This window comes from Poromitra crassiceps (genome assembly GCF_964638095.1).
Source record: "Poromitra crassiceps genome assembly, chromosome: 14".
In the NCBI taxonomy this organism is placed as follows: Eukaryota; Metazoa; Chordata; class Actinopteri; order Beryciformes; family Melamphaidae; genus Poromitra; species Poromitra crassiceps.
Genome location: NC_139633.1, coordinates 36735602 through 36749455, shown reverse-complemented (window position 1 = coordinate 36749455; position 13854 = coordinate 36735602).

The following is a 13854-nucleotide window of genomic DNA, read 5'->3' as shown; positions in this document are numbered from 1 at the left end:
CTCAAATTAAAGCATTTCATTTTAAGATGCACATTTTTTCAAAGCACTCTGTTGTATGTTATTTTTTAAATGCAGCCATTATTTTTACTTGAAATGAGAAAACAACATGTATTTATTATTATAATAGGCTAGTTATTTATAATTAATCCAGTTAAATATGAAAACTGTAAATTAATCAACATTGTTGATGTTATTTTGATTCAACAGTCAGTCGCTGACTACATACAGACATTGTACCATTAGGCTATCGCTACAGCAATCATTGAAGTAGCCTAAGTTCAATGGCACTGAATCATAACGCAAGCTACGTTAGGATGTTCTGGACCTTCGCTTGAGGACATTTTCTCTATCTGGACCTCTTTGAATTTTAATTGAGTGCCCCTGGTGTATGTTATGTACACTACAGTGTTATGTACACTACAGTGTACTGGTGTATGTTATGTACACTACAGTGTTATGTACACTACAGTGTTATGTACACTACAGTGTTATGTACACTACAGTGTTATGTACACTACAGTGTACTGGTGTATGTTATGTACACTACAGTGTTATGTACACTACAGTGTTATGTACACTACAGTGTACTGGTGTATGTTATGTACACTACAGTGTTATGTACACTACAGTGTTATGTACACTACAGTGTACTGGTGTATGTTATGTACACTACAGTGTTATGTACACTACAGTGTTATGTACACTACAGTGTTATGTACACTACAGTGTTATGTACACTACAGTGTTATGTACACTACAGTGTACTGGTGTATGTTATGTACACTAGAACATGTATTTATTACAATAAAGTATATCTCATCTCATCTCATATTTAGAGGAATATCTCATTTTAAATTAACATTAGGATTATACTGTTGTGTACAAAGCCCCACCTTCCCCCATCACCCTGGGTGACTCCCCAGTCAACACCGTGGAGTCCTTCCGCTTCCTGGGGACCATCATCAGCCAGGACCTGAAATGGGAGCTGAACATCAGAGCTCTCACCAAGAAGGCACAGCAGAGGATGTACTTTGTGCAGCAGCTGAAGAAATTCAAAGTGCCAAAGGCCACGATGGTGCACTTCTACACCTCCATCGTTGAGTCCATCCTCACCTCCTCCATCACTGTCTGGTATGCTGCTGCCACTCTCAAAGACACTAACAGACTTCAGCGCATCATCCGCTGTGCTGAGAAGATAATCGGATGCAACCTGCCATCCCTCCAGGACCTGCATGCAGCCAGGACACTGAAGCGGTCTCGCAAGATCATGGCTGACCCATCCCACCCTGGCCACCAACTCTTTAAGACACTCCCCCACGGCAAGAGACTGAGGTCTGCCAAGACCAGAACCACCCGCCACAAGACCAGCTTCTTCCCAACCGCCATCAGCCTCACCAACAAGGCCCGGAAACCCCTTCCGCCAAGGACCTCACTAACAACCCCCCCCCCCCCCCCCCCCACGCACACACACACACACACACACACACACACAAACTCACTACCTCCTCCTAAACTCAACTGAACCCCCCCCCCCATAAAACTGGAACTCATATCTAATTTAATGCCTGTTTAACTGGGACTGTAAATTCATGTAAATTCCCTGCACATTGAATGCCTATTTAACTTAGCCTGTAAATTTCATGTACATTCAATGTAAACTCTTATTTAACTCCGACTGTAAATTCATGTAAATCCACTGCCTATTTAACATATATTTAACTCAGTCTGTAAATATCATGTAAATTCAACGTAAATTCATATTTATTATCCACAGAACACTTCACCACAATACATATTGTATATATTTTAGGGCTGTGCCGATTCACTTATCTCCCGATTGGATACTATCACGATACTTGGGTGCCGATTCGATATATATTGCGATTCTTAAGTATTGCGATTCTACGATTATTGCGATTCGATATTACGATTTATTGCGATTTTTGTTTCTTGTTTTCTTTTCCTTTTTCAGTTTGTTTGCTTTTTTACACTAGAACATGGGAAAAGTTGAATCATACACTTCTAGAGACTGTATATTATAGGGATGCACCGATCGATCGGCACGTGACCGGAAAAGGCCGATTTTCACGTGATCGGCCTCGATCGGTGATCTGCGCCGGTCACTCTAAAATGCCGATTCTGTGAGCCGATTTTGACGTGACGTGCGCGCACCCGACGGATGAGTTGCAGCCACTACGCTCATGCGACAGCATGTCTTCGTCGGTGTGGACATTTTTCACCGTCAGTGAAGACGATACAAAGCGTGCAGTTGGACGCGATGTTGCAACGGTGGAATATCGATAAAACCAGGGTTCATGTGGTGCTGCGTGACAACGCTAGAAATATGGCGAAAACAATGGTAGATGGCAACCTGGCGAGTTTGCCCTGCATGGCACATACGCTTCAACTGGCGGTGAATGAGGGTCTGCTGTCTCAACGCAGCATCAAAGACGTGCTGGCAAATACAAGGAAGATTGTCGGCCACTTTAAACACTCGCCACTCGCCTATTCCCGACTCCACGACATCCAGCATCAGCTGGTCCAGGAGAGGAAACGACTGCAGCAGGATGTTCCTACCAGATGGAACAGCACGTACTACATGCTGGAGTCACTCATTGAGCAGAGCCGGGCTCTCGGGGCGTACGGTGCAAAGCACGAGCTGACAGCCACACTCAACGCGTATCAGTGGGGGGGGTGATAGAGAACGTGGTGACGCTCCTCGCACCGTTTGAGGAACTCACAAAACAAATCAGCAAATCCACAGCAACAGCGGCAGACGTAATTCCAGAAATCACCGCGCTGAAACGGCTTTTGGAGAGAGAAGCAGACACTGACCGTGGAGTGGGGACTACAAAAGCCACGTTGTTGGAGGCAGTCCAGACAAGGTTCAGCAACATTGAAGAGGAGCCACTGTACACTGTGGCCACTTTCCTGGACCCCAGGCAAGTTAATAGCTTACACTACTGTATAATATCTATCATATTATTAATATTGCCACATACAAAAAAAGCCTATTACTATACTTGTCAAATAATAAATGAAGACAATAATATCTATCTACTCTAGGCTAATAGTAGTAACTGTAGTTATGCTTGCCTATGTGTTTGCCTGGCTATGTCTCTGAAACAATAAATTTGAATTATCCTTCTTGTCTGTTTATGCAACAGGTACAGGAGTCGCTACTTCTCCGCAGAAGTTAAGGATCAAGTGAAAGAGTGGATTCTGACTATGCTGGAGGCTGAGGAGCGCAGACCAGGAGACCACGCACCTGAGGAGGAGGAGGAAGACGAGGTGGAAGCTGTTGCAGGACCATCCACGACACCTGGGCCTGCAGCCAAAAGGCCAAGTCTGCTGCTTTCAGTACATGAGGAGATAATGCAGGAGAATGCTGATGCAGAGCAGCTGCTGGCCAGCCTTAGGCAGTAGTATGCCTGTTAAAAGTGCCTTGTTATAGTTTATAGTTGCACGTTTCATTTGGATTTTGCTAAATACAAAAATAAATACTGCACTTAATTTTTTTTGTTGGAGCTTTGTAAAAGAAAGAAGAAAGTTGGACCATGTTAACACATTGAGTGCCAGCCATTTTTTCAATCCTGTGGGTAAGTTGTGCCAGGTTTTTTTTTGAGGATTCTGGCTCATTTTACAACAGCCGAGGATCTGTTTTCTGTTAAGACTTCGTGAACACCAATCATCTAAAAATAACTAATAGAATGTGTGCTTTCTCTGTCTAAAAGAGTTAGTTTGCAGAGTTAGTAGTTATGTAGATATTAGCCGTTGAGTACAGCATGGTTTTAGCGTATGAGACAGCAAGCTGAGATAATCGCAGTTTTGTGAAACTCAGCAGAACAGTCACCTGCCTGTGATTGTGGGTGCCTTTGGGCGAGTCTGTATACTGTATTGTGTGTGTGTGTGTGTGTGTGTGTGTGTGTGTGTGTGTGTGTGTGTGTGTGTGTGTGTGTGTGTGTGTGTGTTCGCGCGTTGCTCCGCGGCTCTGGGGGGAGGGGATCTCTGTCCGTTCTGTGTGTGTGTCTCCGGGCTCCTCCCTCCGTCTGTGCTGCTGGGAGTTTCCAGCGAGTTGAGCAGCCTCTCCCTGGCAGCGAGTGTGGATAGGTCTCACTGTCTCTTGGGTTTGAGAGCCCCGATTAAGCCCCGTGCGACTCTAGGCTTTATGCTGCTCACCCAGTCCATTTCTGGAAACCCCCACCGCAGCAGCGCGAAGCGTCCCCGCCTACAGTATGAGAATGAGGCTCCTTCTTTTCTGACTGTAAAATCGCCAAGCCATTTCCGCGGGAGGCGGCTGCTTTTGGTCCACGGGTCCCGTGGCTGTGGCTTCTCTCTGTCTCTGTCGCCACTTAGTGGTCGGTAAAATAGATTACACACATTCTCTTGCTCCAATAGTTATCTCGAAGATGTAAAAGGGGTTGATTGATGTCCCACCGTCAAAAAAAAAAAATGTTTATGTAAGACGAGTTAGCTCGTCCTTGGCACTCAAGCGCTGGATTATGTAAGACGAGTTAGGTCGTCTATGGCACTTAATGTGTTAAAAAAAAATAGGGAGAGAGCAAAGAAGGCTAAGGACCTGTAATGGTGCATTTGTAGTCTAAACAAAATGTAGGCTATATTGTATTTATTTTAATTTATATTACAGATGGCTGGGCTCCATGGAGAACATTTTGATGTTCTGTTGCACCTGTTTTATTTTGGAAAAGTGAATGCACTGATAGCTGTGTAGGCCTACTAGATTTGTATTATTATATTCATTGTATTATTTGCACAAAAAAAGAAAAGCTCTGTCCAGTAACCTGGAGTACTTTTATTTTGAGATGTGTTTTAATGAGATGGTCCTACCTCAGAATTATTACTTGAAATCAAGAATTCTATTAAAGCTAAGTTACAAAAATGTTTGTGTAAGCTGTCAATTATTGTTTTTAGAAAAAAAATCGGAATCGGCAAAAATCGGTATCGGCAAGTCAGACTATTCAAAAATCAGAAATCGGAATCGGCCAACAAAATCGCAATCGGTGCATCCCTAGTATATTATATCATGAGTAGGGCTGGGTGATATAGTTAAAAAGTATATTGATATAACATCTTTCATATCAGTCGATATCGATAATTATTGATCATTTTAATTACCCTTAATAAAAAACATGAGAAGAAAAAGGTTGCATTTAGCCACTTTATTTTGAACCACCTTATTTTCAAGGCACACATGTAGGTCTAATTTGTCACACACACACACACATACATGCTCTGAGTGCAACTGCAAGCATTATTTACAGACATGGTGACGTTTTACTTTGTTGACAGCCTAGCGTTGCCAGCCTTCTAAAAGAATGTTTGGTAATGTGTATTTCAGGGTTGTAGGGTTAACGTTAGGTGAATCAGAGGTGTGGAAAAGCCTGGGTTTTACGTTGACTTGCTTAACTACATTATGTCATAGGCTTATGTAGGGCTGGAGGGCGACCGCGCGCCGTTGGTTGGACGAGAAAAAGCCTTGCCTCGCTGGAAATGCGGTAGGCAGTTTTATATACGTTTTATATACGTTTTATATACGCATCAAGACCCCGCCCAAGCAGAAGACATAAAGTCATAAGCTGTGTGCTCAATAGATGACACAATGAGTTATTCCTGTCCCAAAAGTACAAGTAAAACCTTTCCAACACTTCAACTTTATCTCTGCTCACAGAAGTGAATTGAGCTGCGGATGCCATTCCGTAAAGTAACGTTGCAGACGCCCGTATTTGTGAAATTGGTGTCTTAACATTAACGTTAATTTCCCGGGCTCTTATTAACACGTTAACTGCCAGCGACGTATGCATACGTCAAGCAGAATCCAACCGTTAACTGCCAGCGACGTATGGATACGTCAAAAAAATCGTTTTTTTTTTTTTGACGGTGGATCCTTGATCTGGCCCTTTTGCATCTTCTATTATACTGTTAGAGCCGCCGGGCGTGTGCAATCCATTCCGCCGACCCACTGAGTGGCGACGGTGCTCAGACTATTGAGTGTTGTTTGGCCAGAAACGCACGCATTCCAGCTGAGCTCAACCGAGGACCCAGAAGCGAACGAGCCTCATTCTCATACTGTAGGCGAAAACCTTTCACACGGGCGCACCCGTGCGCCGGGGGCTTCCACAGGTGGACTGGGTGGAAAGCACACTTTGAAGCGCGCAGCATAAGCCTAGAGTCACACAAGGCTTCGTCAAAGCTCTCAACCGAAAATCCAAGAACGGATTAAGCCACATCCACGCTCGCCGACGAGGGACCGCCAGAGAGAGGCTGCTGCTCACTGCTCAGACAGGCAGGAGAGACTGGCTTGTGACTGACAAACACGGAGACACGCCCACGGAGGGAGGAGTTGTAAGGAGAGGGGGTGCGGGTGCTGCTATGGAGGAAATTACTGTTCAGAACTATATTGTTTATGTCTGATGTCTCACTGATGCCAAAAATAAATGGTTAAAGTGACTGTTTGATATTGAATTTCACAAAACTGCGATTATCTCAGCTTTTTGTCTCAGACGCTGAAACCATGCTGTACTCAACGGCTAATATCTACATAACTACTAACTCTACAAACTAACTCTTTTAGACAGAGAAAGCACACATTCTATTAGTACTTTTGTGAACTTTGTGTTGACAAACTCCAAGCAGAAAATTATCCTTGGCTCTTGTAAAATGAGCCAGAATCCTCAAAAAAACCCTCTGGCAAAAGCTACCTACAGTAAAAAAAAAAAGGCTGGCAGTGAATGTGTTAACACATTCACTGCCAGCCGTTTTTTTTTTTTTGTAGGTAGGTTCTGCCAGAGGGTTTTTTTTAGGATTCTGGCTCATCTTTCAAGACCCGAGGATTCTTTTCTGCTAAGATTTTGTGAACACACAATATCTCAAAAGAACTAATAGAATGTGTGCTTTCTCTGTCTAAAAGAGTTAGTTTGTAGAGTTAGTAGTTATATAAGCATTAGCAGTTGAACACAGCATGGTTTCAGCGTCTGGAAATTTATTCTGAGATAAACGGCTTTTTGTGAAATTCGATAGAACAGTCACTTTAACCATTCATTTTTGGCATCAGTAAGACGTCAGACATCTAAACAATAGTTTTGAACAGTAATTTCCTCCATAACAGCAGGAAACCCCCCTCTGCTTCCAACTCCTCCCTCCGTGGGCGTTCTCCTCCGCCCTCCTTGGCTCTGCAGCGGGTCTGTGACAAACGAGTTGCTGCTGCCTGGCAGTCTGGATGGGGCTCGCTGGATGGGTTTCGCTAGTTTCTTGGCGTTTTGGTTGAGAGCTCTGATGAAGCTCTTGCGATTCTGGGCTTATTTATGGTGCGTGTTTCAAAGTGTGCATCCAGTCTATTCTTGGAACCCCCCACCGTTGCCACCGCTGTGCGTCAGCGCGAAAGTGAAAGCGTTTTCGCTAGGCATGGGTCGATTTCCGGTTTTACCGGTTCGGTTCGGTATACGAGCCCAAACCGGTTTGATCACGTGCAAACCGAAAAAACCTAAAAAAAAAAAAAAAAAAAAAAAAAAAAAAAAATTTTTTTTTTTTTTTTTTTTTTTTGCCAGTTTATTCTGATTGCACTATTGTTCGTATTAGCCTCTTCTCAAGTTGCACTAGTAGGCAAAAGTCTTATTTTGTTTATTATGTTGATGTTTGAAGAAAAGTTAAGCTGAATAGTTATGAGAAATAAAAACAGTGTGTTGTTACAGTTAAAAGGTTCTGCTTATTTGTATTCAGTGTTCGTGCTGGTTGGCAGCATACCAGCTTAGAGGTGCATTATCGCCACCAACTGCAGCCGCTTTGATACGTTTTTTGGGGGAATATCGAACCGGTTTCAAAATGTTCAAACCGACCCATGCCTAGGCCCTATATTGTGTGAATTTGTGAGTTTTGAAGTTTAGAAGGCAGCTCAGCTGTAAGCCAATCCATTCTGATTGCACTGCTTGTGTTTTTATTAGCCTTTTTCTCAAGTTGCACTATAGGCAGAAGTCTTATTTCATTTATTATTTTGATGTTTAGAAGAAAAGTTGAGCTGAATAGTTATGAGAAATAAATACAGGGTGTGTTTGTTACACAGGTGTCCTGCTTCTTTTTATTCAGTATCATTGCTGGTTGACAATACCAGCTTAGAGGTGTATTATCGCTATCAGGTGGACTGAAGTTGCACTACAGACAGTTATGGGCCACACTCAGGAGCCCTGCTTGAAAAAAAAAAAAAAAAAAAAAAAATTTTTTTTTTTTTTTTTTTTTTAATTACAAAAAAAATCGGTATACCGGTTCGATCCGGTTTAGACGGCAATATCGAACCGGTTTTAAAATTTTCAAACCGACCCAGCCCTAGTTTTCGCCATCCATTTTACATTATGAGAACGGCTTCCTCGCGCTTTTCCCTCCAGTTTTGGCTCGCCTCTTCCTACTCTGGAGAGACATGTCGCCACTCAGTGGGTCGGTAAAATAGATTATACACATTCAATACCTCCAATATTGGTATAGGAGACGTAAAAGGGTTAGATCAACGTCCCACCGTCAACGCCACCGTTTTTTGACGTATTAATACGTCATTGGCAGTGAACCGTTGGATTTTTTTTGACGGATTAATACGTCATTGGCAGTGAACGTGTTAATAGAACACATGTTAACACGTTACGTTAACACGAATTGAAACTCACCCACATCGAATTATTTGTAACGCCGGGTGAGATCAAATGAGTGGCGTCAGCGGAGCACCAAAATGTAAGACTCATTAGCCAGGAATGGGTCTCGCGCTACTTTTGCATGCTAAAATAAAGCTGATAATGTACAATTTGATTCAAGGGGGGGGGAAACCCTTTCAGAGTACAACACAAACTGTCTATTTTGCTGCAACTCGACAGTGCTGCTTATCCAGGAGATGTCGGGACTCTCAGCTCTGGATCAAACCATCGTGTCACTAGCAATTCCACCATTGTCAAGGGATATGATTAGCTGTGTGAGTGGGGGCGGGTCGGAGTTTGTCTGTTAAATGATTGGCTGTTTCCGTGTCACTTGTACTAAAAAGGTACATGATTGGCTGTATGAGCCATGGAGCAGAGGGAAGCGCTCTATAATGTGCTGGATGAAAGTGGTAACATTTCATACATAAACAAACAGAAAAAAATGACGCGATTATCAATTCTGGAATAAAAGATTGATTCAAAAAATCGTGACATTAAAAATTGCGATACTACGATTTGATTACACTTGCAACTTTGTGATTGTCTTTAGTTATCTTCCTACTTCTTATCTCTGTATATTGATGTGACCACTATGCTGCATACAGACACTAAGACAAATTCCTCATATGTAACTTGCATACTGTGGCAATAAAAGTGATTCTGATTCTGATTCTGATAGTATTTTCTCCTTTTCTCATTCACTTTCATGTCACCACCTTCTCTCCCTTTAGGTCGTGTTACACTACAACAGACAGGCAGAAACATAACAGATGTATATTTGTTTTATGTTTTATATTTTGTGTAACCTAACAGCTGTATTCTATAGTCTGTATTCTGTACCCTGTTTTTATATTTGCCTTATAACATCTAGGGACAAACATTGTAAACTAGCTTAGGCTATAAATGTCAGGATATATAACAAAGACTGTTTCCTGTGAATGCTCTATGTTTATGTATCTGTCCCTATAGAAATAAACCTTTTAATCAATCAATCAAACACTGAGCTTATTATTATATTTTATTATCTATTATTATAAACCAAACATCAAAAATAACATCTCCACCCTCTTTGCTTTGCTCATAACCCTTAAATATCGCAGTATAAAACATATAAAACACATTGTAATTTTTTTTTTTTTATTGAGACTGCAATTCCAATACAAAACAGCAGAGGGTGCTGCCCTGCCAGCTATAGTGCTGAATGCAGCATGCAACAACACAGACCAACACAAGCCTGCAAACTGCGCAACCACTAGTGATGGGAATTACGGCTCTTTGAAGGGAGCCGGATCTTATGGCTCCGTTCCTTTCTGAGAGCCGTTCAAAATAGCGGCTCCTCGTTCCTTTTTCTTTTAATGGGGCGCGCACTACTGTTTCTCTGAGAAATCACTAATATAATGATATGGTATGATTTCGATCAGATTTGATTAGACCCACCACTATTTCATTTTGCATCAGTGGACTGCAGCAGCATTAAATTACTCATACAGTATTTCCAGACCTGATGTCAATAAACTGCATTGTAAACATTACACAAGGTGACACCATATCATCTGCTTATTTAGTCAGTGAATTTACGGACTAAGCTGAAAGTTGGCTGTCCTTGATGCAATTCATGCAACACTTCGCTACCCAGAAAGTCGGCAGATGCACTCCGGTTTTGATATTAAGCTGAGTCCGCCCACCCAGGCCAGCTACAGCATGCTATCCTCCCTGCCCCATGGTCCCTGCTCAGCGGACTAGCAGAGGGAGGGAGGGAGGTCTAACCTGTGTGTGTGCTGGGGAGCGGCAGGCAGTGAAATTTGGGCACAACATTAAAACGAACGGCTCTCAAGTAGGACTCGGTTCCCTTCGTTCATAGCAAAGAGCCGTTCAATAGATTCGGGTCGTTCGCGAACGTCACAACACTAGCAACCACTTCAAAGAATGACAGCAGCCTGCAGCCAGCATCACATTTCTGCTCAGAAATAATGATAAATAACCATGCCAAGAACTTATTATAAATAAATATCAGCCTTACCTTTAGAAGATCTTCTTTCTTGACTTTGTGCTTGCGAAATTGTTCATTAAATCCTCAAAGTCTATTCCCATGACTAGTTGAGAGTCAATAGCCATCAGGGAGAGCGCAGACAGTCGTTTCTGATTCATAGTCGTCCTGAGTTCATTCTTCACTCTTTTGAGTTGATAAGATCTCTCCCCCGGCTGCTCCTGCTGCTTGTCTAGCCTTCCATGATCCCCTTCGCCTGCCAGACCCGCCTTGTTGCCCTCCTCCTCGGCCTCGCTCACGCTGTTGTTGCCCCGCAGGTCGCTCTCCTCCTCCAGGTGCGTCTGCCGGGGCCGCGATGCAACTTCCCCCCGCTTGCTGCTGCCTCCTCCTCGCTGTTAGCTCCAGTCTCACTCCCCGAGTCCGACTCGGACAAGTGCCTGGCCTGTCGGCTGCTGCCCTCGGCCTCTCGTGCCTGGTGGTTCCCGCTTGCTGCTGTAGTGTGACCTCCGGTGTCGTGTCGCTCTCGTTCCCGCCAGTGTGCCAGCAGGAATTTCTGACTTCCGGTCAGGACTTTTCAGAATAAAACCTGTCATTAAAAATCGATAAAATACACAAATTGAAGTGATGTCACACAGATTGAATAAATACCCATGCAAACTGCACTCTAAATCATGTAACATTCACTCTTGTTGATATTTGGGGGGAAAAAACACATTTTACAGCCTACGGTGCAGAGTCCAAACAGTAAAATGAGCCCATTTTGAAATATTGTTCAGAAATTCAAATTTTAATGCGTTGGGGAAAATAAACTGCAATCATGTACATCAGTAGTCCCTCTATCATGCCTAACTAGTGTAAACCAAATACGTGTAGAATTCACTCTTGTTGATATTTGAAAAAAAAAAACTTTTGACAGCCTACGGCCATACAGAGTCCGACCAGTAAAATGAGACCATTTTGAAATATTGTTCAAAAATTAAAATGTTGATGTGTTGGGGAACTCTCAGTGCAGCCATGTACACCAGTAGTCCCTCTATCATGCGAGGGATACTACTGCCTCGCGCCTACCGCCCCTCCGTGATGGAACAGATGCATGACGGCCCTGTGGGTGGCCACTTCGGGGTGGAGAGACCCTGGCACACCTTAAAACCAGGTACTTTTGGTACAACATGAAGGACGATGTCAACTTGTGGTGCCACACCTGCACCAGTTGTGCGGCAAAAGCTTGCCCTAAGCAAACCCCCCAAGCTGCTATGGGCACTGTGTGAGTCTGCGCTCCTATGGAGAGGATCACAGTCGACCTGATGGGACCCTTAAACAAGACAGAGAGACACAACCGCTTCGTACTAGTGGTCAGGCCCGATTTTAGCCTGCTACATTAGGGTGGGCTGGTAGGGGGCAACTTTGGCGGTAGGTTGCCAGAGGTCGTGGGTTCGGGGATGGGGATTAAGTTGCATTATAGTCAAATTTATAAAGAATGATTTGCAGCAGGGTGTAGAAGCCATTTCCAGAGTTAAGTGTAATTGGGGACACCAAATTGTTCCAGTAGGTGTCACCATTCTGTTTTGGGTCACCAAACTGTAAATAGGAACTTTCACTCAGGTGACAGGCCAATGTTTACAAGACTATAATTATCAAAACTATTTGCAAACTAACTATGTAGGCTACAAACTAACTATTTACAAAACTATTTAACAAATTTACCACGAGAGGGAGGGGGTTGTGGCCACCCTGTACCACTGGTACAGGGTTGTGGCACGAGGCGAAGCCGAGTGCTATAAACCCTGTACCAGTGGTAAATGTGGCCACAAACCCCGACCTCGAGTGGTAAATTTGTTTTCTACAACAGCTACCAAATAATATAAAAAATACACAATTGTAACATCCAATTCATTATTTACAATCATTACTGGTTTCAGAATACATTTATCCTTCCGCCACAGAATATAGTTCCATACACAAGATCAATGATTGCACTAAACATTTAGTTGCCTTTGAGCCAAAAAACAACTAACCTATTCCTTAACGGGATTCACAGTTATTGATACATTGCCTGTAAAAGTACAGTTATTTAAAAAGTTATCTAAAGCAGCCCGTTTTGGTGGTGGTGTGTTGATATCTGGTGACGGCAGAGGGCGTTTGTTTGTTTGACAGTCCCAGGTTCGGGGTCCGGGCGCTAGTCCGACCTCCCGCTAGTCCGACCTCCCGCTAGTCCGAACTCGTGACAACTCAAGCTCAGCCAGTTCTCTCTCCCCAATTTCACCATGTCATTCTTTGTTCACTTCACCTTCATCTTCATCTAACCACTGCTCAAAACTCAATCCACCCAGTAAATCAAACGTTACTACGAAATCGGACATTTCCTTGTGTTAGAGATCGGCCATTTCCTTGTTAGAGATTTGCAGACTGACAGGCTAAAAGTGGGCGGCGGAGTCAGCACAGGGAGCGGAGTCAGCATCAGGGAGCGGAGTGATACTGCGGTTGGAGCCGAACTGTAGATTGTTGGCCTATTTACCACTGTTGCTAGCCAATCAGAATCCAGTATTCACTCATGCTGTTGTAGAATGCTATATTTCCAAGACTTTTAGTCTCATTCAAACTCAAAATGAAAAGTGACAAAGAAAATAACTTTGAAAGCAGATTGACTTACCCTAAAAATAAATAAAAATCCTTCATCCAGTTTAAAATAATCAACTTCATAGCATTTATTTTCATTGGATAAGCTTATTTCTCAAATCAAATTAAAGACTAATCCAGTGAGATAAGAAACTATACTTGCCATTTAGCCTTCAAAACTATTATATTTACTCTGCCCAATTAAAAAACATAGCTCTTTGGTGTGATGTATGTGGCAAGATGGAAAGAGATTGAGACTGAATGCAGGGGGATTCCAATACAAGCAATGAGTGGAGATCATAAGCTAACATTATCTCATCAGAATTATCTGAGTCCCTTTACATTGTTTACTCTGTGTACTTGGTTTGATGTCATAAAACAACTGAAATTGAGGTCGCAGGTGAAACAACTCAGATGGATTGCATATGACACAGATTGTAAGCCAAACTGCATGAGTTCCAGATTCAAATCCTGGGCTGATAGAGGTATTACTGCCTATTGTAATATAATGGAGGGAGATACATTAGAGAGCTTTCAAACACTAAGTAAAAAATATGA